At 42.6% G+C, this 26779-nt stretch overlaps 1 long non-coding RNA gene and 1 other non-coding gene across 3 annotated transcripts; both read left to right on the top strand.

Moving 5' to 3' along the window:
* Positions 1-792: 792 nt before the first annotated feature.
* On the top strand, positions 793-24109 carry LOC124795439. 2 transcript variants are annotated; one of them, XR_007016695.1, is made up of 5 exons: positions 793-979; positions 7052-7121; positions 21043-21177; positions 21279-21394; positions 23016-24109. It is a non-coding gene; the product is annotated as an uncharacterized LOC124795439 (long non-coding RNA). The 2 variants fall into 2 exon arrangements; XR_007016694.1 differs by having other exon boundaries at positions 793-993.
* Positions 7167-7465, top strand: LOC124796982. The gene has a single exon (XR_007016868.1). It is a non-coding gene; the product is annotated as a small nucleolar RNA U85 (small nucleolar RNA).
* Positions 24110-26779: the final 2670 nt, after the last annotated feature.

Below are 26779 nucleotides of genomic sequence, written 5' to 3'. Positions count from 1 at the left end.
AGTTGTTGGTTAGTTTGCTATTGCAGATAGCACTTTCGTCTCCGTGCGTTATTTCCTTTATAAATGTGTTTGTCGCCCCTGATTTATCCCTGTGCGAAATCTATATTCGGATCCAACATTTGTGTTTCCTCTTCCTTGTGTTCAACTCTTGTCACAGCCCTCTTGGCATAACCTACACTATGCATCCGTACCTACCCATATGATCTCAGTTGACGCCAACGAGTTAAAATTTTAACTCGTTGATTGACGCCTTACTGAAAACTGTGCATACGTAGAATTTGTGGGGTTCGATGTCAACGGTAACTCACGACGCCACAGCCGAAAGCCAGAAGCTGTGGCACCACATCAGTTGCTTGTGTGAACCCGGCTTAACTTCAGCGCGCGCATAGATATTAAGCAATCATTTTCCCGCGCTCCATACATGAATGGTACAATAAACAATTGTTAAAATAGGACGTACGCCGAGAACCGTTCGCAGAGCTTAGAAGTAAATGTTAACAGGTCACCTTTGAAACGTCATAATTCAGACATCCACTATTAGATTTGTGAGTACAGTTTTTAGTACGTCAGTACTTACATGTTTTTATAGGCCTGTAATCGGTCAATTCCTTAATTATATGATTTCTAAAAATTTTAAACGTGTGGGAAAAACCGTGATCTGTTGGGAAATTATGTGGATGTATGAGGGAAACCTGAGATACAGTATCTGGCACCATTGGGATTTACTACCAGTTCCCGCCAGTAGAAAAGAGTTGAAGTGAGTAGAAGATAATGTAACTGGTAACAGGTATGGAGTGTGCCACTGCAAGCCGGCTGTGTGGCTCTTAATTTCTTCTGAAACTCTGCTGGTGGTGGTATGTCAGTTGAAAGTACTAAAAACGTTAAGGGTAACGGTTGTAGCCACGTTGCTTAATCTGTTACCTACAGGGACATAAGATACCGTCGTGCATATCACCAATATAGTAAACATGCTTGCGAAGTAAGTGTATGGAGGTAATGAATCTTTATAGATATTGTTCTTAAGCATGTCGATGGTAGACTGGAAACCTCGTAACTTCATTTTGTTGAATTTTGCAGTTGAAGGAAATAGGTTTCGTAAAAAATAATGACGTTATTAGAAAGCTGCTTCATGTGTCACTGTATAATAGAAACCTAGGTATTTACAGATTAGAGACATCCATGCACTTCCAAATCTCTTTGATTATGAATTTGTTGGTTACTTGAATTAAGAGTTTTAATAGATATATGGAGTTACGAGATATGCTTGAAGTAGGCCTATAGAAAGTGTGCAGTGTAATATATAGATGATGTCTCTGAAACATTTTATATTAATTCGGATGACTTGTTGCGGTCTTAATCTTTAAAAAATGACCTGTTATCGGTAAACATCAGGCTTCGCAACAGGTCTTAATTAACGTATAAATTCATTGGCAGTAGTCTCCACAAGCTAAACAGAAAATGCATGTGTGAATTACACAGCTCAGTACTATGTGACTCGAAAGTTTTAATAACGTAAAATGTTTACTGTGAAAGTGCAGAAAACCATTGGTCGTGTAAAGTTCGTTTTTATGTAAGCTATTAAAATATTTGCTGTGGCAGTCAGCATGTCTAGTCTAGTGCTGTCTTAATGTGTGTGTGTGTGTGTGTGTGTGTGTGTGTGTGTGTGTGTGTGCGCGCGCAAGATGCAGACACAAGTATCATATACTCAGCTGAAGGGATTGAATAGACTCTGGTACCAAATGGTTAGAATATTTTCGTATTTCACTAGTAAAGCAACACATAAGACTACAATGTTACATTCTTTTTCTAAATGTCTAATGCAGAGTCTCATTTTCCTGCTTTGATATCTCATACATAATATGTATGTTCCTTGCCATTTCATGTGCTGTAGTGTTAGAACTACTACTTGATCTGTTAGTCTTATATATCATTGGCTTCAAATGAAAACCTATGTATCCCAAAAATAAAACCTTTTTATTGCAGTATTAGATAGAAAACCTCTTGGCTATTTGTAAGCCAGTGAGAGGACGTCACGATGTGCTGTGCTGTATTGATGGAAAAAAAATGAACAATGTATATTATTAGGTAACTATATTTACTGTGAGAACCACACCTAACTTATCCGAAATAAAGTTTTTCATTATAAGCTGATGACATACTGCATAACATGCTACAAAATTGAAGTGTTGTCAAATGTTGTGCAAATGGTTATTTTCGATTAATCATAAAGGCCGCTTCTCATTTTACACTCTGCATGTGGTCTGGGTAACGGTAGTATGTTAAACATAATTATCATCTGTAGTATGAGTGTTCAGTGGGTTATTTTAATGTGACTTGTGTTGAAGTGTGCAATATTTGTTGTTGTACTGTTTGAAAGAACCTCAACAACGGTAGAATTCTTGGAGCTTCTTGTACAATTAATCACAAAAATGCAGTATTTTAGATTCCAAATTATTATTTGGGAACTTTCTTCACAGGACCAACATCACACTCCAGCAACAAAACTGAACTCTAGATCTTATTGTATTTCAAAATGTTTTTTTTTTTTTTTTTTTTTTTTTTTTTTTTTTTTTTTTTTTTTTTTTTTTTTTTTTTAAGAAAATTAAAGTTGACACAAATGACAGTTATTCACAAAACTGTAGGTTATGAGCATAAAAATAACCTACATCACCTCCCCCCTCCCAAGTTTTAAGTCAGTTACTTGAACCCTTCAGGTGTGGGTAACTAATTTGCCAGTGAAGTGCTCTGTAGATATAGACAGGTGCTAGAATTCACAAGGATGTAGGCAGATTTCAGTCTGCCAGGTGAGATGTTTGTTTGGCTCATCCTTTGTCCTTAGAGTGAAATATTTTGCATTTCACTCCAAGACTCCATAGGAAGGCACTAATTTGGCTTTCACTTTTTCATTCCTCATAAATTAGTGAGATGCAGTTCTCTGCTAGCAAATGGTGTTTCGTTTACCTTGTGGGAACATTTTGAAAGTGTGCTTTAGCCGTACGGTGGCATAACTGGGAAGCGAATGCTAGTAGATTTACTTCTAGTTTGTTTTTCAACCCAGAATGAAACCACTAGGCAATGTTAGGGTTGTGCCATGCAGCACATCTACAGCTATGCGTTATTTTCATTTCCTGTACAACATAGAATTGTTGGACTTATGTCGCTCCATTTATTTTTACTATATGCCCTGGTGGTTGCCTTAAATGCTCAGTGGAATCTCAATTTTCCTGTTTGACTGTGGGTGTATGTCACATTCTGAGTTAATTTAGGACCACAAATGTTAGCTGATGAATGGAACAGCTCTGATCGGAGCTGTGCTCATTGTCCAGTCACTATTTGGTTATGTGCTCGAAATCTTGTGATCCAGGAGTTAAAAAATGCCCGTGCCATGGTTTCTCCTTGATCATCATGTAATGGAATGACTTCTGTCCTGAACCAATCGATGCACATTAATAAGTATATGAATTCATCTGAAGGAGGCAGTGGGCCAATTAGATTGATGTGCACCATGTTAAATTGTCCATCTGTGCGTGGAAACTAGCCGGTAGCAGATTTAGTATGTCTAGTCACTTTGTTTTTTGGCGTGCTATGCATTCGCCCAGTTTTGGATATTTTGTTTTGTTTGACCAAATCTGCACATGGGTAATTTCGCAGAAGACTTAATACCAGGATGAAAAATGGAATATGTAAATTGTTAAGGAATATCAGGACGAATGTTTGTTGATAAATCACACCATAATGATCTTTCATCACGGGTTTGACTGTTTAAATTTCAATGAGGTATGAGGACTGGAGTGAAGTTTCCAGAGTTCATACTTGAGCATCCATCTTCTCTTAATAAGTTGATACCACTACTTCATGTCTGGATAGGTTGTCAGCTTCACTGTTTTCATTTCCAGAAATGTGCCTGACATGTTGTGAATTGTGATGTGAATTGTAGGTGACACAGTTGCATAGGGGTTGCTTTATTGTTATTTCTTTTTAAAACATATGTCAAAGGAGGTCCTTCAAGGTGGTACTTAAAATACCATATTGCCATGTATATGCTGAGAAGTTCCCTGTCCCATGTAAAATATTTCTTCTCCAGGAATGTTAAGAGCTGTGTTTGTAGGGTCCATTTTGTGCTTCTCAAACTGTTTTATTGCATTTTCTGTCAAATGTATGCTTCTTTAGTCATTTTTTAAAAATATTCTTCAAGTAATCATTAAGAATTGCCTGATGTTCTGTGGCATGTTCCAAATGCCTTTCGTAAAAATTCAGTATGTCAAGGAAATAAGGTAATTCTGATTTAGTACCTTTTGATGTAATTATTTGACCTTAAAATTTAATTTCTTGAACTCCAGATATGGCTTGTTCAACATTAATACTCAAACCAAATTTGTTAGTGTTCAAACAGGTTAGTTAAGTGTCAAGTATGTTCTTCTGGAGAACTGGAAGTTATCGGTAAATCATCTGACTATGCAAAACAGAAATCTAAAACTCTCAAAATGTCATTAATAAATCTCTGAAAGGTACTGAGGGCATTCAGGAGGCCAAACAGCATGAAATTGAATCCATAAAATCCAAAAGGTGTGAACATAGCACTCCAGACCTTATCACTTTCAGGTAATGGGATTTGGTAATATACTGTGAGGAGATTGACTTTAAAAAATATTTTCTTGCCCACAAGGATGGAATTTACGTAATTTATGAGGAATTGGATAGCTGTCGGGAAGGGTACAGTCATTAAGATGTCGGTAGTCTCCACACACACCAGTGACCATCCAGCTTTTCTGCCACACGCAGTGGAATATCCCACTAGGATTTAGTTGGGCGAATTATATTTTGATTCATTAGGAACTGGAATTCTTGTTTAGCCAACCTTGTGGCTCTAACCTGCCACTTTGAGTACACTCGTGGGGCCACTGCTGCTTGCAGTATAATGTTTAACACCATGCTTCATTTCTCCCAGGGTAAAGGTGAATTTTGTCAGTTCAGGAAATTTTTTAAGTAGTTCAGAGTACTTAACATGGAGCAAACTGACAGAATCGGACAAATCAGCTGCACATTGTAATGCAGACTTGTAACTGAGTACTGCTGTCAACTAATAATTTTCTTCAGGCCTTTCAGTAATCCAAATGATGAAGAAAGTCCATGACGATTATATCTTTTGTTGTGTTAGTGACAATGGAAGGTCACTCAAACCTGCTTTTTAAACCTAAATCAAGATTCAGTAACTTTGATCCGTAAGTTTTAATCTCAGATCCATTTGCAGCATAAGTTTGTAGTCTGCCTCTTTAATCTTATTCTTGCAACATGGTGGTATAATGGAAAAGCCAGTATCACTGTCAACCAGAAAATGCAGCTGTGAAGTTTTACCTCTCACAATCAATCACTATTGCCGGCCTGTGGCAGAACACTGTCGCTACTGTGTCTGCAGACTGCACGTGTGCTGTAGCTGTTGCAGCAACAACTCGGTGTTTCTGTTCTGTTCACGGGTTATCATGCAATTTGGGATTTGATTAGAAGTTGGTGATAGTTAAATCACGTTTCTCTGTGTGTTCGTATCTGTTTTAGGACACATTGCTATGTGAAATGAACATGCTGCACAAAGAGAAAATGGAAACAGCAAAAGCTAATAGTATCACCTGCAATTGACTGCAGTGTCTGGCACCTGAGGTAGCATAGTAATAATTCAATAGTGAATAAAATGAAAGGCAAGCCTTAGCTGATTCTCTAGCTGGTTGTTGCTGTGGTAACATTCCTGTAAACAAGTAGTGGTAAAGTAACTGTTATTCTGATTCATGTTGCCTTGCCTTCCAAGACAGTCAAGGCTATCTTGAATGTAGACAGAACAGTACCTGTGGGAGTGAAGTTGTTTCGGAAGGCATGGTTTAATCATAATTTTAGGGATATTAGTCACACTTCACTTTATTTCTAGCTAAAGTCTAACTAAGCTCATCTTCTGCTCAGTTTAGAGCAAATGTTCTCAATAAGACACATCAGAGTGGAAGCAGGAAATGGGAGAATGGTATAGGGTAGTTGGTAATTAAGTCTTATGCAGCCTTCTGTGTACCAGAAAATATGACTTGCTTGAATTATATGGAAGAATGATTTTTGCAGTCTCACATTTATGAATTTTTTTGTAAATTTGTGGTACTTATGCACTGTTTTGAAGTAGTTATTAACGAGTGATGGAATTTTGGTTGCAATATCCTAGTGCTGGGTAACATAGCTTTGATTCTATGACAGACTGTAGCCAACAGTGCTTTTTTACAATAAATGTTAATGCTTCTAGTGCTGCTGCATTCCATTAAAAATTATTTGTTCTAAACAAAAGTATATCACAATTTAACATCATTGATGACTGAGAATCAGTTATTGGGTCATCATCTCAACTATGCAGCAGTGTTTTTAAGTAGTTACCAGCCTACACTTAAATGGTAGGTTACTCATGTTTTAGCTGTTAAGCAGATCTAACACTGAACTGTAGCTTTCCATATTACTGCCTGGATAACTCATCTCAAAGGTAGTTTGGAGGAAGGCAAAGGCATACCACCATCAACTGGACCATGCCTAGTAAAGTGGTGTTCAAACCAATCCTTAAATACAGTTTTAATTTACTACGCCGCTGTGAACATATGAAAGGTTACTGCTGTGATGATTGGCAACTAATTCTGTGAGGTGACAATGTTGCAGTGGGCTTATGAATCCATATATCAATATTTTAATAGGGTCATGCTGTTTACCAATTGTGTTGCATGCACCTTTTGTTCTTAATGTGTTCTTGTCACACTTTAAAAAGCTGCTCAGTTAAGTGGAAGTCATTTTGATTCATTATCCTTTTCATATTTTTCTTCTGTTCTGGATCCCCTTTACAATGCAGTTTTTTATTTTTTTATTTTTATTTTTTTTTAGCTCTACTTATTACACATGGCCTAAATCACCGTAGTATACTTTGATATGAAAGTTGTGTGTCCATATTCTCAGTCTGTAGTCTGCTCATTAATTCACCACAAATTATATTCTAGGCAGACTATATGAAGTAATTGTATTTTAATGGTTTTGATTACAGATTTGCTCGTACTGGCTGTTTTACTTTACATTTCAATGAGAGAGATGTTGATAGCAGTGGAACTTTAGAGGTAGGTACATACCTTGTTAGGATCTTTGTCATTACTGGAACATTGGCCGATGATGAGAGCTATGTATGACTGCCAGAGTGATGTGTACCAGGGCTTGACTCAGCTGCAATCATATGGCCAGTCCTTTGTAATCTTGGAGGCAGGTCGCCAGTGACCTCCCTCTGTAAGGCCAAAGGAATATTGAATTGACAATTCTTCCCATTCCATATGTGAACAATGCCTAAAGTGATTGTGTGTTGTTCAAGGACTGTAATTGTTAAATCTCTCTCTCTCTCTGGCACAGATTGCAGTAGCCCTGGTTCACTCCCTGGTTGTTGTGATTTTGCTTTAGTAATCTGATGGCCTATTGACCACACTGAACTAAATTGATAACTTAGTTGACACTACTCACCAGGTAACAAAATGTAATACAAAGGTTTATGAAAACACTGTTCAATAAAAGGATTTGCAAATTTTAAAATTTAATATTAATCAGATAAATATCATTGACTGGTGAAACATCTTCGTTAATCATGTAAAAAAATAAATAAATAAATAAATAAAATCATTTTTCTACTATAGTTGGAGTCACAGACGATGGCAGTAGAGTTCAGGCATGGTGTCTACACCTACGAATTCTTAGAAAGCCATTGAGTGTCCAGTAGTGTTCTGAGCACTCTGCTATGTCATACCCAGTGCGAGCATTTAACATGATTGTAGCAAGTTATTTAGTGATTTCTTTTATTTCGCTTGTTGTGAATTGTCATGGCTGATGGTGGTAAGTGACAAATTCTACAGAAGCAAGTGAGACATAATTTGTAGCATACATTACTACATAAAGTGCAAAAATTGTGGGGAGGTGTGTGTTGGTACTACAAAAAGAACTGTCAAAAACAACTTGAAGAGCACAAGGGCAATTGCAGAAGAGGGGAGACTGACAGATCAGCTGTTGCGGAACATCCTTTACAGCCAGGAGACCACCACATTCACTTTGATAGGACTCAAGTACAGGCAGCCCCAAGCAGATACCACAAAAGACTATACAGAGAGGCTATAGAGGTTGTGGAACATCTCAGAAATTTCAATAGGAAGGAGGAGGGTGTGAAATTGAATGAAATTTTTATTCTGGTTCTGAAGATGATGTACCAGTCTTTCCCCAAGGGATGATAGTAACAGTGGACGACGGCAGTCGACAGCGGCCAGTTGCATGCACATATTCAAAATGTGATGCCATGCCACTGAACGGGAGCTTACGGAAGTGGAATTTTGCTGTAGTCAGAATCGTCAGGTATTAGTGCAGTTCCTTTGAGCACAGCATAATAGCCCGGAATATTTTATTGTGGCAATTCCAGCCGTGAAAGTTTACATTTTACAATAAAGTGCAAAGCACGTATATGCACACATCGCATCTGTAAATTGGAGCAGGCAACTATGCAATCACAGTCCGTTTCTTGACCTGTGTGAACAACTGTCATTCACGCATTAGACCAGAGGCCATTCCTCATTTTGTGAGATCAGAATAATGGGTTTGAGAAAAACTGCAACTGTAGCTAAATGTTTTCTCTTTAGTTGAAAGTAAGGATACATCCAAGGGATGGCTTTTTATTTATTCACTCATTCATTTCTCCTTGAACCATTTGACCCAACAATAAGACATATTAGGTGCATTTTGGCATACATGGGGCCTCCTTTCTTTCCTCGCAGGGTACATTTCTTCCCCGTACCCTTTTCCCTCTCCCCCTCCTTCCCCTCTGTGTTCTTACGTCATCCTGGCTATCCCTCTGGTTTACTGTGTTTCTTGCAGTTTTTTCCTTTTCATCCTTCCAGTTGGCATTTTTGGTCTGCCTGTGGACTTTAACCTCCACTTCTAAATTTTTCTCTCGGTAGTGTGAGCCATTTGGGGATGAAATTCTGCACTCACATCTATGATGTGGATGCCTCTCCTCCCCTTCCCCTCTACTTACCCCATTGTAGCCCACCTCCACCCTGCTAAGTCACCAGCACATGTAGCCAGTCCATGTGGTGGGCCTGTTATGTACCCATCTGGCTGGGCCCCTGACAACAGAGATCACACCTCTCGTACATGAGCTGCTGCCTCCCCATTTATGCATAGGAGTGGTTGCTCATCATTCCGAAGCATCAGAACTTGTGGTAACAGCCACTGTGCCGGTTGACCCTTGCTGTGGGTGCGTGGTGCCCATGGGGAGAATCCGTTAATCCATGTCTTCGGTTGGTAATGGATCATTGAATGCTGTTCCGTATGACCCTGCAGCCTTCCATTCCGTAGTTACACACTGTGAGGGGGGACAGGCTCAACAGCTTGGCGTGAAACAATTTCCCAACTACCTGGTCTGCACTAGTATGGGTGGAGACCCATTCACTGCCACAAAGCAGATATTTTATGAAGAAAACATTGTAGACAAGCGTGGCAAAGTTTAGTCTCACATTATCGTGTGGTAGGGATCACTGATAGTAAAAACATCTCCTGCAGCCTTTTGTGCTTGTGGTCATCTTGGTGCCATCCCGGTGGTAATCACTCCTCACCAGTCTTCAAATATGCTTCAGGGAGTCATTTTTCATAGGGACCTCATCCTTCAAACTGATGATAGACTCCAGGCAAATCTGGAACAAGGCATTCATTTTGTTCAGCATGTTCAGAAAGGTTAAGGACAGTAACACCAATTCCAGCACATTCATTCCGTCTTTTGAGGGAGATAACCTCCTGGAGAACATCAGGGTTATGTTATGGGAGTGACGTGAAGCCATACATCCCACCACCCATCAGGCGTTCACGGTGTTTGCGTTTTGGACACATCTTCCCGCCTTACGGTGGACCCTCTTTAGTGAATGTGGACAGCCACTCTGTGAGGGGATCCCTTGTGATCTGCCACCCATATGTGTCAATTGTCATGACCGTCATGCTCAGTGCTCACCAGATTGCCAGATTTACAAGAAGGAAAGAGAGATGCAAAAGTATAAGTCCCTTGATAGTTTATCTTACATTAAGGCTCGACATAAATATGACAGACTTCACCCTGTGTCAATGATTTCTACCTTTGCTTCTATTACATCCTTTCCCCATTGCCCTCTTCCTTGCCGTAGTCCTGCCCCCCCCTCCTCTCCCCCACCCCTGTGGTTCTCAGTAAATGCCCTCCAAGTGCCGCTCCCCCTCTCCCTGGCTGGAGAAGTGTCCCACTTCTTCGGTGCCTGCTGGTGATTGGGCTTCCTCCACACAGTCCTTGCACCCCAAATGTCCATCACTCTATTTAAGTTGCAGATATTGCAGAAGCCTGCTCTCCCTCTGAGGCCTGGCCTCCTCGACCTCAGAAAAGAGGAGGAGGGGGAGGAGGAGGAGAAAGAGAAAGAGAAAAAACGTAAGTCCCAGGACAGCTGCCCACATCCTCTCCCCTCCCCTCCCTGTATCCCCAGAGGTGTCATCTCCCCCCCCCCCCCTCTCAACCTGACTCATCTTATTTCTAGAAGACACCACATCCTTATTGGTGATAGTGACCCAGTGGTGTTATTAGCTCCAGCCCATTTCTCCCATCTTGGTACCCGCTCTGTGCTTAGTCAGTGGCACTGTAGTGGATACTACTGTAAACTCACAGCTCTGCAATCCCTTATTCCCTTTTATTCAGTAATGTGTGTTGTTCTTCAGGAATCTCTCTTACTTATGCTCACTCACTGACACTTTGTGGATTCTGTGCTTTGTCAGACCCGGGTCAGCCATTTGAGGGCTTCCGGTGGCATTTGCTCATTGGTTTGTATGGATATTGTTAGAACATAGATCCCCCTTCACACCACATTGGAAGCAGTTGCCATCTCTGTCCACTTGGACTCTGCACTGTCTGTATCCCTCCTGACAGGACACCTACACCTACTTCTGTAACTGCCTTCCCCCTTTCCTCCTCCTCTGGGATTTTAATGCCCATCAGTGTTCGTGGGGCAGTGCTTTTTTGTCTTTTTGAGGACTTCTCATTGACCATTTTCTTGCTGCATGACTTGTGGCTTCTTAATGATGGTTCCCCTACTCATTTTGGTGCTGCATGTGGCACTTTCTTTGCCATTGATCTTTTGCTCACTTCCCCACTCCTTATTCCTTCTTTACACTGGCTGCCACACAGTGACCTCTGTGACAGTGACCACTTTCAGTTGATTCTCTCATTCCCTTCCCACATCCCGGTGGCTTTCCATTGTGCTGATTGTCCTCTTTATTGACAGTCATACACGATCTGTCAGATAAGATAATCCACACTGCCGTTCCCTGTGTTCCATGGTGGAACACAGCCATTGCCACCACTGCCAATGATCGTCGTCATCCCCTGGAGCAGCACCAGTCTTCTGCTGGTCTTATTACCTTAAAGTCTTCACACCAAAGCCTGATACGTAATCAGGGCAAGCGGACATGTTGAAAATGCTGCGTCTCCTCAGTAGGTTCTTTGGTCCCTTTGTTGCGGGTGTGGACTACACTCCGCACTCTCCAAACAAAATTGTCAGCGGCATTCTTCCACTCTGTGTTTTGCCCTTCCAGGTGGACTTTGTACAGATTCATCGGTTCTCGTGGAACATATCGTGACTCATTTTGCGATGGCATCAGTGCTAGCTTCCTATCCAGCTGCCTTTCTCATCCAGAAATAGTGGACAGAAGCTTCCCGCAAATGTTTTACCCTTTGTCAGGCAGAATACTACTACGAACCTTTCAGTGAATGGAAGCTGCTTCTGGGCTAATTTTCTTCTGACGATTGTCCCTGGCCCCGATTCCATCCATAACCATTTGAGTGAACACCTCAGTCCTCTACAATGTCTGTATCTCCCCCACGTGTTTAACCATTTTAATCTCCAAAGCATTTTCCCCTCTGTGGGGAGACAGTATTATGGTTTCTGTCTGGCAAGGACCCATTGTCTCTTGATAGTTACCGGCCAGTCAACCTGACCAATGTCCACTGTGAGTTATTGGAATGGATGATAGCTCATTGGCTCAAGTGGGTCCTTAAATTTCACGATCCTTCATCTCTTTACCAGTGTGGTTTTTGGAAGGGACAGTCTCAGCTTGATCATCGGATTCAGTTGGAAACTGCTGTTTAGCATGCCTTTCCTCAGCACTGCCCCTTTTTTTTTTTTTTTTGTAAAGTGTAAGACACAGCTTGGTGCCATAACATCCTTATTACACCCCATGAGTGATGTCTTTGGGCCCCCCCCCCCCATCCTGATTTTTATTCACCAGTTCTTGTCCTACTGGTCATAGTTTAGGTTGGCACCATTCTCAACTCTCCACAGACCCACTAAAATGGCATTCCACAGGGCTGCATATGAAGTGTCCTTTTCTCATCACTATTAATGGACTTGTGGTCTTGTGGTCTCTGCCAGACTGTTGCTCCCCCCGCCCCCCTCCTTGCTCTGTATGTGGATGATATCTGTATTTGGGCTAGCTCCCACTTGGCTCTGCGGACCAATACTAAGTGCCATTGGTTCGCCCACCTACTCGTTAGCCAAGTTTTTGACTATGCTGTTAAAACCACATGTGGGCCATTCGGGCTCTTATATAAAGAATTTGACACATTTCATCAGCAGATTGAATGGCATAGTGGTCCAGCCGGAGGACATACTGGTCAGCTTCGATGTGGTATTGCTGTTTACCATGGTTCCTTTTAATGATCCCCCCCAGGGGGTCCGCAGCTCTTTTGTGGATACGTGCGTGGCGAGCATGGGGCCCTGAGCCATTGCAGCCTTCTTTCTCTCCAGGGCTGCATTTCCTTTCCCTTCCCATCATTTCCCCTCCTTACTCCTTTCCCCTCGCCCTCTCCTCTCTCTCTCTCTCTTGGTGTCCCTGCTTATGTTGGCCCCGCTATCCTCCTGGTTCTGTTGGTTTTCCAATTCGGCTTTGTTGCATAATTATCTCCTCCTTTTGGCATTCCTTGGTCCCCCTCTGGAGTTTGATCTCCATTACAAAATTTCTCCTCCGTAGTGTTAGCCATTTGGGGAAGAGCACCTTACCTAGTGTCTCCGACGTGCACACTCCTAGTACATTCCACCTTTTCTTTCACGTCGTTGTCTGATATTAGGGTGCATAGCCAGCCCGTGTGGTGGGGTCGCTATGTACCCTTTTGGTTGAGCCCCCTGAACACACAGGGATCACACTTCTGATACCTGAGCTGTGACCACCTCATGCATGCCTTGGAGTGGTTGCTAGTCATCCTGGAGCATCGGAACTCCCGGCAATGGCCGCCGTGCCACGCGGCCCTTGCTGTGGCTGGGTGGCGCCCATGGGGAAAGCCCCTGATCGGAGTGGGTGGTATCAGGGCAGAAGTTATGCACATGAAACGCATACGGGTCCAGAACTCTGGCCGTTCTTCTGCGGCCGTCTCTCTGCGTGGAACTGATTCCTCAAGTGCTGCTTCTCTTCCCCCTTCGGCCTTCCCTTCCATGGCTACCCCCTGGGAAGAGGGTCAGGCCCGTCGTCTAGGGGCAAAACCTTTCCCCCGTTATTTAGTTCGCACCAGGACTGATGGAGATACCTTCACCAATGTCAAACCTTTATTCTTTGTGTAACACATTGAAGACAAGTTTGGCGAAGTGGACTCCCTGAGCAAGATGCGGTCGGGTTCGTTGCTGATAAAAACTACTTCAGCTGCCCAATCTGCGGCCCTTCGTGCCTGTACCCATCTTGGCACAATTCCTGTGTCCATTATCCCCCACCAGTCACAGGGACCTCATCCTTCAAACTGATGAGGAACTTTGGGACAATCTCGGATGGTGGGGTGTTCACTTTGTTCGGCGTGTTCAGAAGGGTCCTAAAGACAATCGTATTGATACTGGTGCCTTTATCCTGGCCTTTGAAGGGGATACCCTCCCTGAGAAAGTTAAGTTTATGGTCTATCGCTGTGATGTGAAGCCGTACATCCCACCTCCTATGAGGTGTTTTAAGTGCTTGCATTTTGGCCATATGTCTTCCCGCTGTTCCCAGGCCCCTCTCTGTGGTGACTGTGGACGTCCACTCCATGAGGGGAGTCCCTATGTTCCCCCTCCTGTATGTGTAAATTGTCATGGTAGTCATTCTCCACGTTCACCAGATTGCCCAGTATATAAGAAGGAAAAAAAGATACAAGAGTATAAGTCCCTTGAACGTTTAACCTACACAGAGGCCCGTAAGAAATACGCATGACTTCACCCTGTGTTCACGACATCTAGTTACGCCTTGGTTACATCTTCACCCCTTCCTCACCCTTCCTTACCCCAATCCCGGACCCCTCTCTCCCCCCCCTCCCCTGCGGCTCCCACATCTTCTCCTATGGGCACTGCTCCCCCTCCCCAGCCGGAGAAGTGTCCCACTCCTTCGGCGTCTGCCAGTCAAGGGCGCCTCTCCCGGGATGCACCTTCCAGGCCAAAGGTCTGCTGCCGTGCGACCCCCAGGTCGCCCGGTCTCTTTCTGTTCCTGATCTTGCTGCAGCTGGCTCCTTTATGCCACACAGCCCTCCTCAATCTCAGCCTGAAAAGAAGAAGAAACATAAGTCCCGGGACAAAGAGCCTCTGGTGTCACCGGAGGTCCCTCCCCGACTTCACAACCGGATTCTGACCTGTCGTTCATGAATGTCCCCTCCTTGTCGGTGACGGGTGGGGACCCGGCGGTATGACTGGATTTAGCGTGTTCAGCCCCCATTTAAACCATCGTTCTGTGGTTCTCCAATGGAACTGTAATGGATACTATTGTCACCTTCCAGAATTGAAATCCCTTCTTTCGTCCTACTCTTCAGCTTGTGTGGTTCTCCAGGAATCTCATTTTACTGATGCTCACTCACCGACCCTTCGTGGGTTCCGTGTTTTCTGTCGAAATCGGGTCGGACCCTTGCAGGCTTCTGGTGGCGTTTGTATGTTGGTCCATACAGACATTGCTAGCACGTGGATTCCTCTCCAAACTACATTGGAAGCAGTTGCTGTTAGGGTCCACTTAGACTCTGCAGTCACAGTTTGCAATCTTTATCTCCCTCCTGACAGGACTCTTACACCTGCTGCCTTAACCGCCCTTCTTCAGCAACTTCCTCCTCCCTTCCTCCTCCTTGGGGATTTTAATGCTCATCATCCTTTGTGGGGCAGTGCCTTTCCATCTAGACGAGGTCTTCTTATAGACCAATTTATTGCAGACCACGACCTGTGCCTTCTTAATGATGGCTCCCCTACTCATTTCAGTGCCGGTCATGGTACCTTTTCTGCCATTGATCTTTCTCTTTTTTCTCCCTCTCTCCTCCCTTCATTACACTGGTCGCCACACGACGACCTTTGTGATAGTGACCATTTCCCGTTGATTATCATGCTCCCTTCCCGCTCCCCGATGGACAGGTTACCTCGTTGGTTTTTCCACCGCGCCGATTGGCCTCTATACACTGCACAGGTCGAGTTTTCTCCCTCTTTGTCGGGTTGTATTGATGACGTCCTCCGTGACGTGTCTGACGCGATTGTTCGCGCTGCTAGCCTTGCTGTCCTGCGCTCATCTGGACCATTTCGTCGCCGGCAAGTCCCGTGGTGGAGTACGGCCATTGCCATTGCCATCCGTGATCGCCGTCGAGCTTTGAAACACTTTAAGAGGCACGCATCTGTAGCCAGCCTTACTACCTTTAAACGCCTCCGTTCTAAAGCCCATTATTTAATCAGAGTAAGCGGATATGTTGGGAACGATTCGTTTCTTCCCTTGGTTCTACAGTCACTCTGTCATGGGTATGGGCTACACTTCGTTCTCTCCAAGGTTGCCATCGGCAGTCCACCCTCCCAGGCCTTCACCTCCCAGATGGCATTTGTACGGACCCATTAGTTCTTGCAGAACATCTTGCGACCCATTTTGCAGTGGTGTCAGCGTCAGTCTCCTATCCAGCTGCTTTCCTTCATCAAAAACAGCTGGCTGAAGCTTCCACCTTATGTTTCACCTCTTGTGAGTCAGCATCTTACAACGAACCTTTTACTGAATGGGAATTTCTTTCTGCTCTATCTTCTCATGATACGGCCCCTGGCCCAGATTCCATTCATAACCAGCTGCTTCAACATCTCAGTGCTCCACAATGGCAACATCTTCTTTGGGTGTTTAATCGTATCTGGCTCCAGGGTGACTTCCCTTCTCAGTGGAGGGATAGCATTGTGGTTCCTGTGCTTAAGCCTGGTAAGAACCCCCTATCTGTTGACAGCTATCGGCCAATTAGTTTGACCAATGTTGTTTGTAAGTTACTTGAACGGATGGTAGCCCGTCGGCTGAATTGGGTCCTCGAATCTCGGTATCTATTGTCCCCTTACCAGTGTGGCTTTCGAGAGGGACGGTCTTCAATCGATCATTAACTTCGCTTGGAATCTGCAGTTCGGCAGGCTTTTTCCCAGCGCCGCCATTTGATTGCAGTGTTTTTTGACCTTCGCAAGGCCTATGACACGGCCTGGCGCCATCACATCTTACTTACCCTTCATCAGCGGGGTCTTCGGGGCCCACTCCCGATTTTTATCCGCCAGTTCCTGATCCATCGGTCATTCAGAGTTAGAGTTGGTACTGCTTTTAGTTCTCCACGGACCCAGGAGACGGGCATCCCACAGGGTTCTGTCTTGAGTGTCCTTCTTTTCCTCATTGCTATCGATGGACTTGTGGCCTCTGTCGGTCCCTTGGTCGCCCCTGCCCTTTATGTGGATGATTTCTGCATTTGGGTTAGTTCCTCCTCGATGGCATCTGCAGAACAGCAGCTCCAGGTGGCTATACGGCGTGCCTCTGCATGGACCCTCTCACATGGGTTTCAATTCTCTCCTTTAAAATCGCGAGTGGTCGGCTTCTATCGCCATACTACGATCCACCCTGATTCAGAGCTCTATCTCGCTGCACAACGATTGCCTGTGGTCCCACAGTTTCGTTTTCTGGGTCTTCTTTTCGACAACAAGCTCACTTGGCTGCCCCATATCAGACTCCTGAAGGTAGGATGTTTCTGTAAACTCAATGTCCTTCGCTTCCTTGCCCACTCTTCTTGGGGTGCGGACCGTCTTTGCCGTGATTTTCAGCTTCCTTCTTTGTCCTGTCTTCCTTGCTCCCTCCTCTCCACCCCTCCTTGGTTAGTTCCTCGGCCTCGAATTCGGATGGATCTCCACCAAGGTCCGAAAGATTCCATCATCACAGGTGGTCTTGCCTATGCTGCTTCTGCATAGTGTTGGGTTCGTTCTCTTGTTGACTTCCCTCATTTTGTTTTTTTTTTTTTTTTTTTTTTTTTTTTTTTTTTTTTTTTTTTTTTTTTTTTTTACCAATGACAACGTGACTGCCCTTTCACGTTTTTCCCTTTTTCTGTTTTATTGTTCTGACTTTACTGACATGTCCCATTAGCGGAATGGTGCATATTTGAAACAAGGGACTGATGACCTTGCTGTTTGGTCCCTTAAACCTCAAACAACCAACCAACCAACAACCTTTTAATGATGTATTGGAACAGCTGGATCGAATTTTTCCTGCTGATATTTCAGAACTGTTTAAGTGTTGTTTGATGACCACATACTTCAAGTGGAATGAACAGTTTTATGAGCAAACGGATGGCGTGGCTATGGGAAGCACCCTAAGTCCCCTAATTGCAAATTTCCTTATGGAGAAATTCGAAGAACAGGCCTTAGGTACTGCCAGCAAAAAACCAAATGTATGGTTCTGATACGTAGATGACACATTTGTGCTGTGGAGACATGGCAGGGGGGAACTAAGCCGGTTCTATGAACATCTGAACAGTATAAACTCGGGAATTCAGTTTACAGTGGAGGAGGAGGTAGACGGCAAATTACATTTCCTTGATGTGCTTGTTTTTAGAAATGAAAATTGTAGTTTGGGCCACTCAGTATACTGCAAACCCAGGCACCCTGACCATTATTTGCACCGGGATTTGAACCACCACCCACAACAGAAGCGGGGTGTTATCAAGATGGTAGCAGACAGAGCTAGAAACATTTGTGAACATGAGTTGCTCAACACTGAGATGAAACGTCTCCAAAATGCACTAATGAAGAACGGATATTCGTCCGCTGAAATAAAACGTGCGTTCAGACATCCACGCAGAAATCATAGTGACGTACAGGCTACTGCAAAATCTAAGGTGTTCTTGCCTTTTGTTAAAAATATAACGGAAAGAATATGGAGGATCTTGAAGAAGCGGAATATTACTGTAATTTACAAGCCCACCAGGATGATGCAGGAATACCTTAAGCCTGCCAAGGATGCTCGCAAACCATTGGAAAAAGCTGGAGTGTATAGGATCCCATGCAGCTGTGGAGATCTTTATGTGGGTACCACTAAAAGAACTGTTTCAAAACGTTTGGAAGAGCACAAGGACAATTGTAGAAGAGGAGAAACTGAACGATCAGCTGTTACGGAGCGTGCTTTCCAGCCAGGGAACCACCATATTCGTTAAGAGGAAGATGCAAGTAATAGCGGCCACAAGCGGATATTACGAAAGGCTCTACAGGCAGGCAATCAAAATTGCTAAACATCCTAATAATTTCAATAGAAAGGAGGAGGACGTGAAATTAAACGGTATATGGATGCCGGTGTTAAAGACATGTGCCACCCGTCCACTACTGGGTGATGGCAACGGCGATCGACAACGGGCAGCAGCCAATTGCACTGACCTTTTCAAATCACGTGACTTCACGCCGTGGCGCGCGTAAGCACGTGGATACGGAATTTAGCGGCAGTCAGTAGCGAGCCAGTGGGTGTGTTGGACCTTTCATTGAGCTACAGACCCCCTTGAAGATGTCTCCCGCAGACGGGGACAAAACGTTGGGAATTGACACAGAAGTCATCAACCGACCACGGCATAACAGCCCAGATAATTATAATGGACATGACATTTCCGACCATGAAAGTCTACATTTTAGTATAATTAAAAGCACATGTTCATCCATGGTGGATTTTGCCATTACCATTTATTAAAAATCTAGCACTGCCATCACCAATGGTCCACACCTTATAGCTAGGCAACTTCAGCCACAATTGGGGAACTTCGTTTCCCAAGCCTGCTTGTTGCTAGTAGATTGCTTAATGGAGGTTTCTAAGCGTTTCTGAAACAGGTTCTGTAGCTGTTAGGGCATTTAGCAAAGTTTCTCAAAACTTGTTTGGATATCTTCATGGTTTCCAAGTCAATGTACTTATAAAAACAGCATTTTTGCTGCATGATTTAAACTTCTTCTCTTTAGATAATGACTGGTTCTGGAAAACTGAGGCCAATTCAAGAGTTATTGGTGGCACATGAAGAGTTGTGATACTGTGCCGATCGGGAATACTCCATGTATATTTTCGAACTGGCCAGTGAAATATTGAAGGCCAAATGACTCATTGAATTTGTAACGTTATTATTCTCCTCAAATGAAGTTTCACAGACATTGCCAATCTTCCATATGTTATTCTTGCATTCAACATTTTGGTCTGGTTGCAGAGTTAAAACCATAAATTATTGGGCATCAGTTGTTCTGATATTGTGGCAAAAAATGACAAGAAGGCCCCTGACAACCTTTTCACTTGAATTATATTCAAATCAGTTGGAATAAGCTGGTGATATTCTCATTACAGCAACTCTGAGCCATAGAAAACCTTTCCTTGTAGAAGCTCTGGCTAATTCAGTATGAGCCTTCTCAGCAAAAATTCAGTTTTATTACAGTTTTGCTCACAGAATTTGAATAAATAGAATATATGAGGATTCTGTTTTCCTTTGGAAGTGGTAGACTGATTTTGTGCAGCCAGTCATTTCATAGTTCCTCAAATTCTGACCTGCTCACTTTCAATGACTTGTTGCATAAATGTTCCACTCAGCATTTACACCAAAATCTTTATGGTGGTAGCACAGATTGGTGCAACTTCTGTAGTGGGATGCAGACCCATAGCTTGCCCAGCTTTGTCACTTTTTCAGTAGGCTCAGGTTTTATGAAAGGCGTGGCCTGCAACTGCATCATATCTTAAGCCCGTCTCACACGGAGCAAGGTTTGCTGCAAGTTTGCGAGATGGCGTTCATGCCTGTCGGCTTGCAGGGAAAGGAGCCGGCTATCTTCCATGCCGAAGCTCTCCCACGGTGCAAGATCAGCAGCTAGTTGTCGTTATCGGCTGTATGTTGTATCAAACGAAGATGGCTGCTTCAGGTACAGATGTTCAGAGCAAATTGGCGTTATTAGCTGTTTTGGTGCTAAACGATGCAGAAATGCATGCTAATGAGAGAAGAAAGAATGGACGAAAAACTGGATTAAGAGGTGAAATGCTGGAAAAGGTGTGCTCTCCATGCTTCATAAAGAGTTGTGGTTAGTTCGCATAACACCTACTTTACTTTGAAAAGTATCGCCATTTCATTACTGTTTCATCATCCTCATCATCAGTGTTCTGCCTAAAGGCAGGTTTTCACGTGGTAGTTCTCCAGGCTGTCCAGTCTTCTGCCATCCTCTTCAGGTCTGCAGAATTTCCTCTTTAAGCTTTTCACAACAATCTCTTCAAGGTATACGTTAAACAACAGTGGGGAAAGGCAACAACCTTGTCTAACACCTCGTCCAATGCTGCTTCCTTCTGACATTTCATTTCCAATGTTGTTTGACTTTATAAATATACCAATAATGACTGTTATATACGACTTTATTTTATAGATAAAAACAAAGATGAGGTGACTTACCGAACGAAAGCGCTGGCAGGTCGATAGACACACAAACAAACACAAACATACACACAAAATTCAAGCTTTCGCAACAAACTGTTGCCTCATCAGGAAAGAGGGAAGGAGGGGGGAAGACGAAAGGAAGTGGGTTTTAAGGGAGAGGGTAAGGAGTCATTCCAATCCCGGGAGCGGAAAGACTTACCTTAGGGGGAAAAAAGGACAGGTATACACTCGCACACACGCACATATCCATCCACACATACAGACACAAGCAGACATAATTATATTGATATCATTATAATTATATTGACTTTATTTTATAGGATAGAAGATCGTACATCCTTTGCAAATTTTATACGAATGGATGTATTGGTATTTAAAGAACTGCTTTGTTTGGTTTCGCCTCTGATTCAGAAGAAAGACACGGTGATGCGTCAGGCAATTACGGCCCGGGAAAGGTAAGTACATTATTATATGGTCGAAAGAGAAAGTTAATTTTTATTTATAATCCATTGTAATTTTACGATCAATCTGAGACATGTTTAATATGCGTCTCTAGGCTTGCTGTCACACTGCGTTTCCTAGCGACCGGAAACATTTACAAATATTTGGCCTATTCTACACGAATAGCGAAAAACACGGCCATAGCAAGTGTTTGGAGATAATGCGATACAGGTAAGCCCAAGATAAATGCTAAAAGTATTTGGTAAGATTTTCTTCTTGGTATGGCACAACTTCCTACCACACCTCACAACAGCAGAAAAGCGACTATCAACAAAGGCTTCCCGCATCTGACATCACAAACGAAACGTGTCATGATTGGCCAACACAGGTAGCACGCAGGGAACCTTACAAGAAAAATAGCACCGGACCTATCCTGGAAATCTTTCAAGGTTTCCAGCCAGGTAGCCTGTTAGCAGACGACGGAGCCTGCAAGGTAGCCGTCCCGTGAGCAAGCAAGGAAACTTACAGTGAATCTTGCTCCATGTGAGACGGGCCTTAGGCCGGTATTACACTATAAAATTTCTTTGTCAAAGATTTGATCAAAGATGTGATCCAATATTCCGTCCAATATATTTGACAAAGATCTTTGACATAGCGCTAGACGGGGTATTACACTGTCATCAAAGTTTTCGTCAAAGTGCGAGATGGCTGACAAAAACAAATTGTTATTAACCGCAGCAGCTGCTGCTTGTGCCACAATTGCTGTGTGTGCACATGCGATACAGAAGCGGGGGAAAAAAGGAAACGTACCTGGGTGAAGCCGTGGGTTTCACGACGAGACGAAAAAAGCATTCAGCAAAACTTGTTACGTGAGCTAATAGTGGAAGACGTCAAGTCATACATAAATTTCTTGCGAATGGATGAGCATACTTTTCAGTATGTTCTCAGTGAAGTGATTCCTCATATCTCAAAACACAATACTCACCTAAGACCTGCTACATCAGCAGAAGACAGGCTCACTGTTACACTTCGATTTCTTGCTACAGGAGAAAGTTACTCTAGCTTACAGTACAGCACTCGAATTCCACAATGCACATTAAGTAAAATAATACCTGAAACGTGTGAAGCAATTTATAAAGCACTAAAGGACCATTGTCTGAAGGTAAATAAATGTTCGATACACTTTATGTTCATGAAGATAAATTGTTATTATTTTATTTATTTTATTCTATTTACATGGCAAATTTCAATTGATGTGTGATACCACAAAATTAAGAGATGTATGAAGCGGATGAGACACTTTACAATGTGAGGCACCCTGATTATAAAAATAGAATAAGAAGATTGGAGAGATACAAAAATTATACACACATATATATTTATAGAATGGAATCCTCATCCTCTATTCCAGCCTGCTGCAAGGCAGCCTGGATATATCCAGAGGTGGACGGTTGTGCACGGGCTGTCGCATGCAGCAAATCCCACCTGTCCATTAATGTCCGCTCCAGTCTGTGCATAGTGGCAGTGGTGTATTCCCTGCCGCCCACCTTTTCCATTTCACGCAGTTCTGCTGCCATGTGGGTGCCAAGGGTACTGTAGCGGTCTTCATGGACAGGCATGGTTCTGGCAGCATCAGCCATAGCCTGAAGTGTCCTGCTGGCCTCCACCATGACATTTGTTGCCACGTCTGGCGTGACTTTCCTCCTTTTAGTGGGAGGCCGCTCTTGATGCTGGGGCTGTGGCTGTGCCTTGCTACATGCAACAGGCTCTTGCATCTCATGCTATAAAATAAAAGATAAAAGCCATTAGTTACGTACTTCCTTGCACATACATAAATCTTATTTATTTACAGGTACCCACAAGCAGAGGAGAATGGGAGCAAATTGCAGAGGATTTCGAGAAGAAGTGGAACTGTTATAACACTATTGGAGCAATGGACGGAAAGCACATTCGTATTAAATGTCCACAAGCTAGTGGATCTCACTTTCTCAATTATAAATCCTTCAACAGTATCATTTTATTTGCCATGGTAGATGCTTCCTACAAATATTTGTATGTAGATGTAGGAACTAATGGGCGTGTTCGTGATGCTGAAGTGTTTTCAAAAAGCAAACTACGTGAGTGTCTCATTGACCGATCTATGCTCAACATTCCTGAAGGCAGGAAGCTTGGGAACACAAACATTACAACTCCAATGGTAGTACTGGCAGATGACGCTTTTCCTCTGAGTTATAACATTATGAAGCCATACCCCTTAAAAGGAATCACAAAAGAAAAGGTTTTCAATTACCGACTGTCACGAGGGAGAAGATTAGTGGAGAGCAGCTTTGGCATTCTTGCAAGTCGTTTCAGGATTTTTCTTACTACCATTAATCTGCCTCCTGAAAAAGTTACCACAATAACACTGGCTGCCTGCACATTGCACAACTTGTTAACTGAGAGAAGAAAACACTTGTACATTTGTCAGGAAACAGTGTCTGCCGTAGTAGGAGACTGTACTTATCTTGAGACACAAAGCACTGAGCACCTACAGCAAATGGAACCAATAGCTTGCCAAGCTGCTTCTGGACGTACAGTACATGGGAGAGCAGTTAGGGAATACTTTAAGACATTTTACAATGGCACTGGGAAAGTGCCCTGGCAAGATAATCACATTTAGTAACGTAAAATGTAAACAAATGTACATTCCTCAAACGTCGGTGTGGCACGTTCACTTCCAGTTTCACTTTCCGTGCCCTCCATATTGCACACACTCTCGTTGGCCTCTGTTGACTGGTTGAGAAATTTTAGCATTTGGAACCAGTACACTTGTGGTGTGTACGTCGCCTGCGCACTGGCTCCACTTTTGCTTTTATGCATCTGCAATGTTAGTAGTGAAAATAATTTAAACTACTTGTAGGTTACGTAAACATTATTGTATGCTTAAAGTCGCTGCAGTGAACAACTTAATGCTAATCATTTGTATGACATGTAAACTTTACTTGCATAAATAAATATAAATGAATATGTCAATACGTACTTTTGTTTTCTCATACGAATAGCTAGTGCGGAGGCCATTTATCTTCCTTTTGATATCCTCGGCCGTACATCCAGGCCGTATGTCACGGCTAATAATCTCTGCTATATTTTTATAACTCTCCAATCTTCTTAATCTATTTTTATAATCAGGGTGCCTCACATTGTAAAGTGCCTCATCCGCTTCATACTTTTCAATTAATTTTGTGGTAGACGCCACACACCAATTGTATTTAGCAGCCATGTTTACAAACACAAGATGACAGAACGCTCCAGCGATGCTGGCGCCCCGCGTGGTAACATATTGCATTGCAGTGAACAGAAGAAAAGAGATTTCTTTGATCAAATACACGGCCTCGACCTAGATTTGATCAAATATTGGAAGACATTTGTCAAAGATCCCTATTAACTATCAAATATCTTTGACAAAGATTTTGGACAAAGAAATTTAATAGTGTAATACCAGCCTTAGGCTGAAAGCAAAATTCTTTGTGGTATTAAGCAGAGCAGTTACTTCACCAGACTTAAGATTTTGCGTCACAGTTTTTAGATGGCGAGTTTGATTTTTAAAACAGTAGTGAATCGTCAGGTGTGTAATCTGTTTGGATACACTGTTTGTACTAAAGTTTTTTCGGATAGTGATCCTAGGTCAGTAAAATGTGAATAAAGTGAATTTCTTTCAGCACAACTCACACTTGATGCTGCATGAAAGCTTTTGGTTTACTACAGCTAAAATCTATCAAAAATGTGTATAGTGGAAGCTTGTTAACACTTTTTTGAAATGATTGCAGATTTTGAATGTCATAAGCAGGAATACTTACTACCAAAAATACTTCTTATGGTAGTGATTAGATTTTTTCCATCAGTGAAAATGTGGTGTTATGGGTACCATTTTTGGGATCTCTTAAAGCCACACTTCCTGATGCGGTGTGGCAGTAAAGTTAATTCAGAATGCACCTTTTTGAGATCACTTCAGAATATTGAATCCAGAAACTCAAATTTACGTGTTAATATATAAGAAGCAAAAAGTCTTAAATTTGGCAACATTGTCCAAATCTAACATATCGGATGCATACACTTCTGCCATCAGCCAACTGGTATGCAGAAGAGTCGTGACCGAAGAGTGCACCCTTTAGTATCCATAGTACCTACCTGGGATGTGATGAAAAAATAAAAATATGCTAAAATTGAAACTTTTATTACTCTTCTAAAACTCACAAACATGATTCATTTAGTGTGTCTCAATTAGAGGATCACTACTGGTAATTGAATATAGGTTGTCATTTCACCAACTATGAGTAGATTGTACGTCTTGCTAGCGTAAATGTGTGGTAGCACAATTACAGTGCTCTGTCCTATCTATGGAAAGGTTTCAAAACATGACAATAGTTGATTGTTCATTTTGTCCTACTCTTAACATTACGGCAGGTGCACGGACTTTCATAACGTGAGCGGGCATGCGTTGTACGTACTACACTTGTAAAGGAAAACTGCCTTTATGTTAACAGGTACTACTTATAAAATGAGGTTATAACCCTTCTCATTGTAGAATGGATACAAGCCAGTGTTTTCTGTACATGGAACTTCCTATATTTTTTCAGGCATATTATAATGTCTTCGTCAAGTGGATGACAGTGGGTTGTACAATTCGGAGGAAAGAACACTACTACATATGATGTATTGTAGGGCTGCTTTGCACACTGGTCAGTAAAAAGGGTGATTTTTTTTTTCCCATTTCTAACATTCAATCTTGCTCTCCAGACAAGCAAGAATTGTTTGAATATAGTTATTATCCATGCACTCGTTTGAGACATGGAAATGTCTGCGTATTTTAAAGAATTGTGGACTCTTCAGCATTTCCAGTTGTTAGCGGCACCGACTTTTCCACTTTCATTACAACATGATAAAATAGCTTCTCTGCAAAATTTTGTGCTATGGTGTTTTTCGCCTCTGAACTCAATTAGTAAGATGCTGTTGGAGCTAGTATATTCTACATGAACTACTTTTGAGACTCATTTCTACCATAACAGACAATATGTATGAGTTGCAAAGTTGCCAGCACTGAATAGAGCTGTCTCCCTGCATATATATGCACTACGCAGCCATGAACGTCCTATTCCCACAACTCTTGGCAACAAAAAATTGCAGCTGCCATGCATTTTACTAATGTAGACACAGCCAAGAACAACAGTTTTGTCTTCTTCCAGAATGATTTTTAGAATATAGGTCAATGAACATGAGCTACAAAGTTAATAAAAAAAATTGTATGTTGTACAAAAAATGTATGTTGGTAACATTTTTTTGACTCCTTAGTTTTTGAAGCAGAAGGTGATGCATCAACCATTTACTACTAGCTATTGCAACAAAATGAGAGCACAGTTTTCTCAAGTTCATAATTACATTTATATTTTGCTATTCTATTTACTAAGTTGCTGTTGCACTAACATAATGGACACTGTGTTTATGGTGTCACCTCCCTCGCCCCCCTGCTCCCCCCCCCCCCCCCCCCCCCCAATCGAAATCCCCTCCCCCTCCTGGTCCGGGGGTTAGAATAGGCCCGAGGTATTCCTGCCTGTCGTAAGAGGCGACTAAAAGGAGTCC

This window comes from Schistocerca piceifrons, chromosome 4 (genome assembly GCF_021461385.2).
Source record: "Schistocerca piceifrons isolate TAMUIC-IGC-003096 chromosome 4, iqSchPice1.1, whole genome shotgun sequence".
In the NCBI taxonomy this organism is placed as follows: Eukaryota; Metazoa; Arthropoda; class Insecta; order Orthoptera; family Acrididae; genus Schistocerca; species Schistocerca piceifrons.
This window is presented reverse-complemented; position numbering and strand designations above follow the sequence as displayed.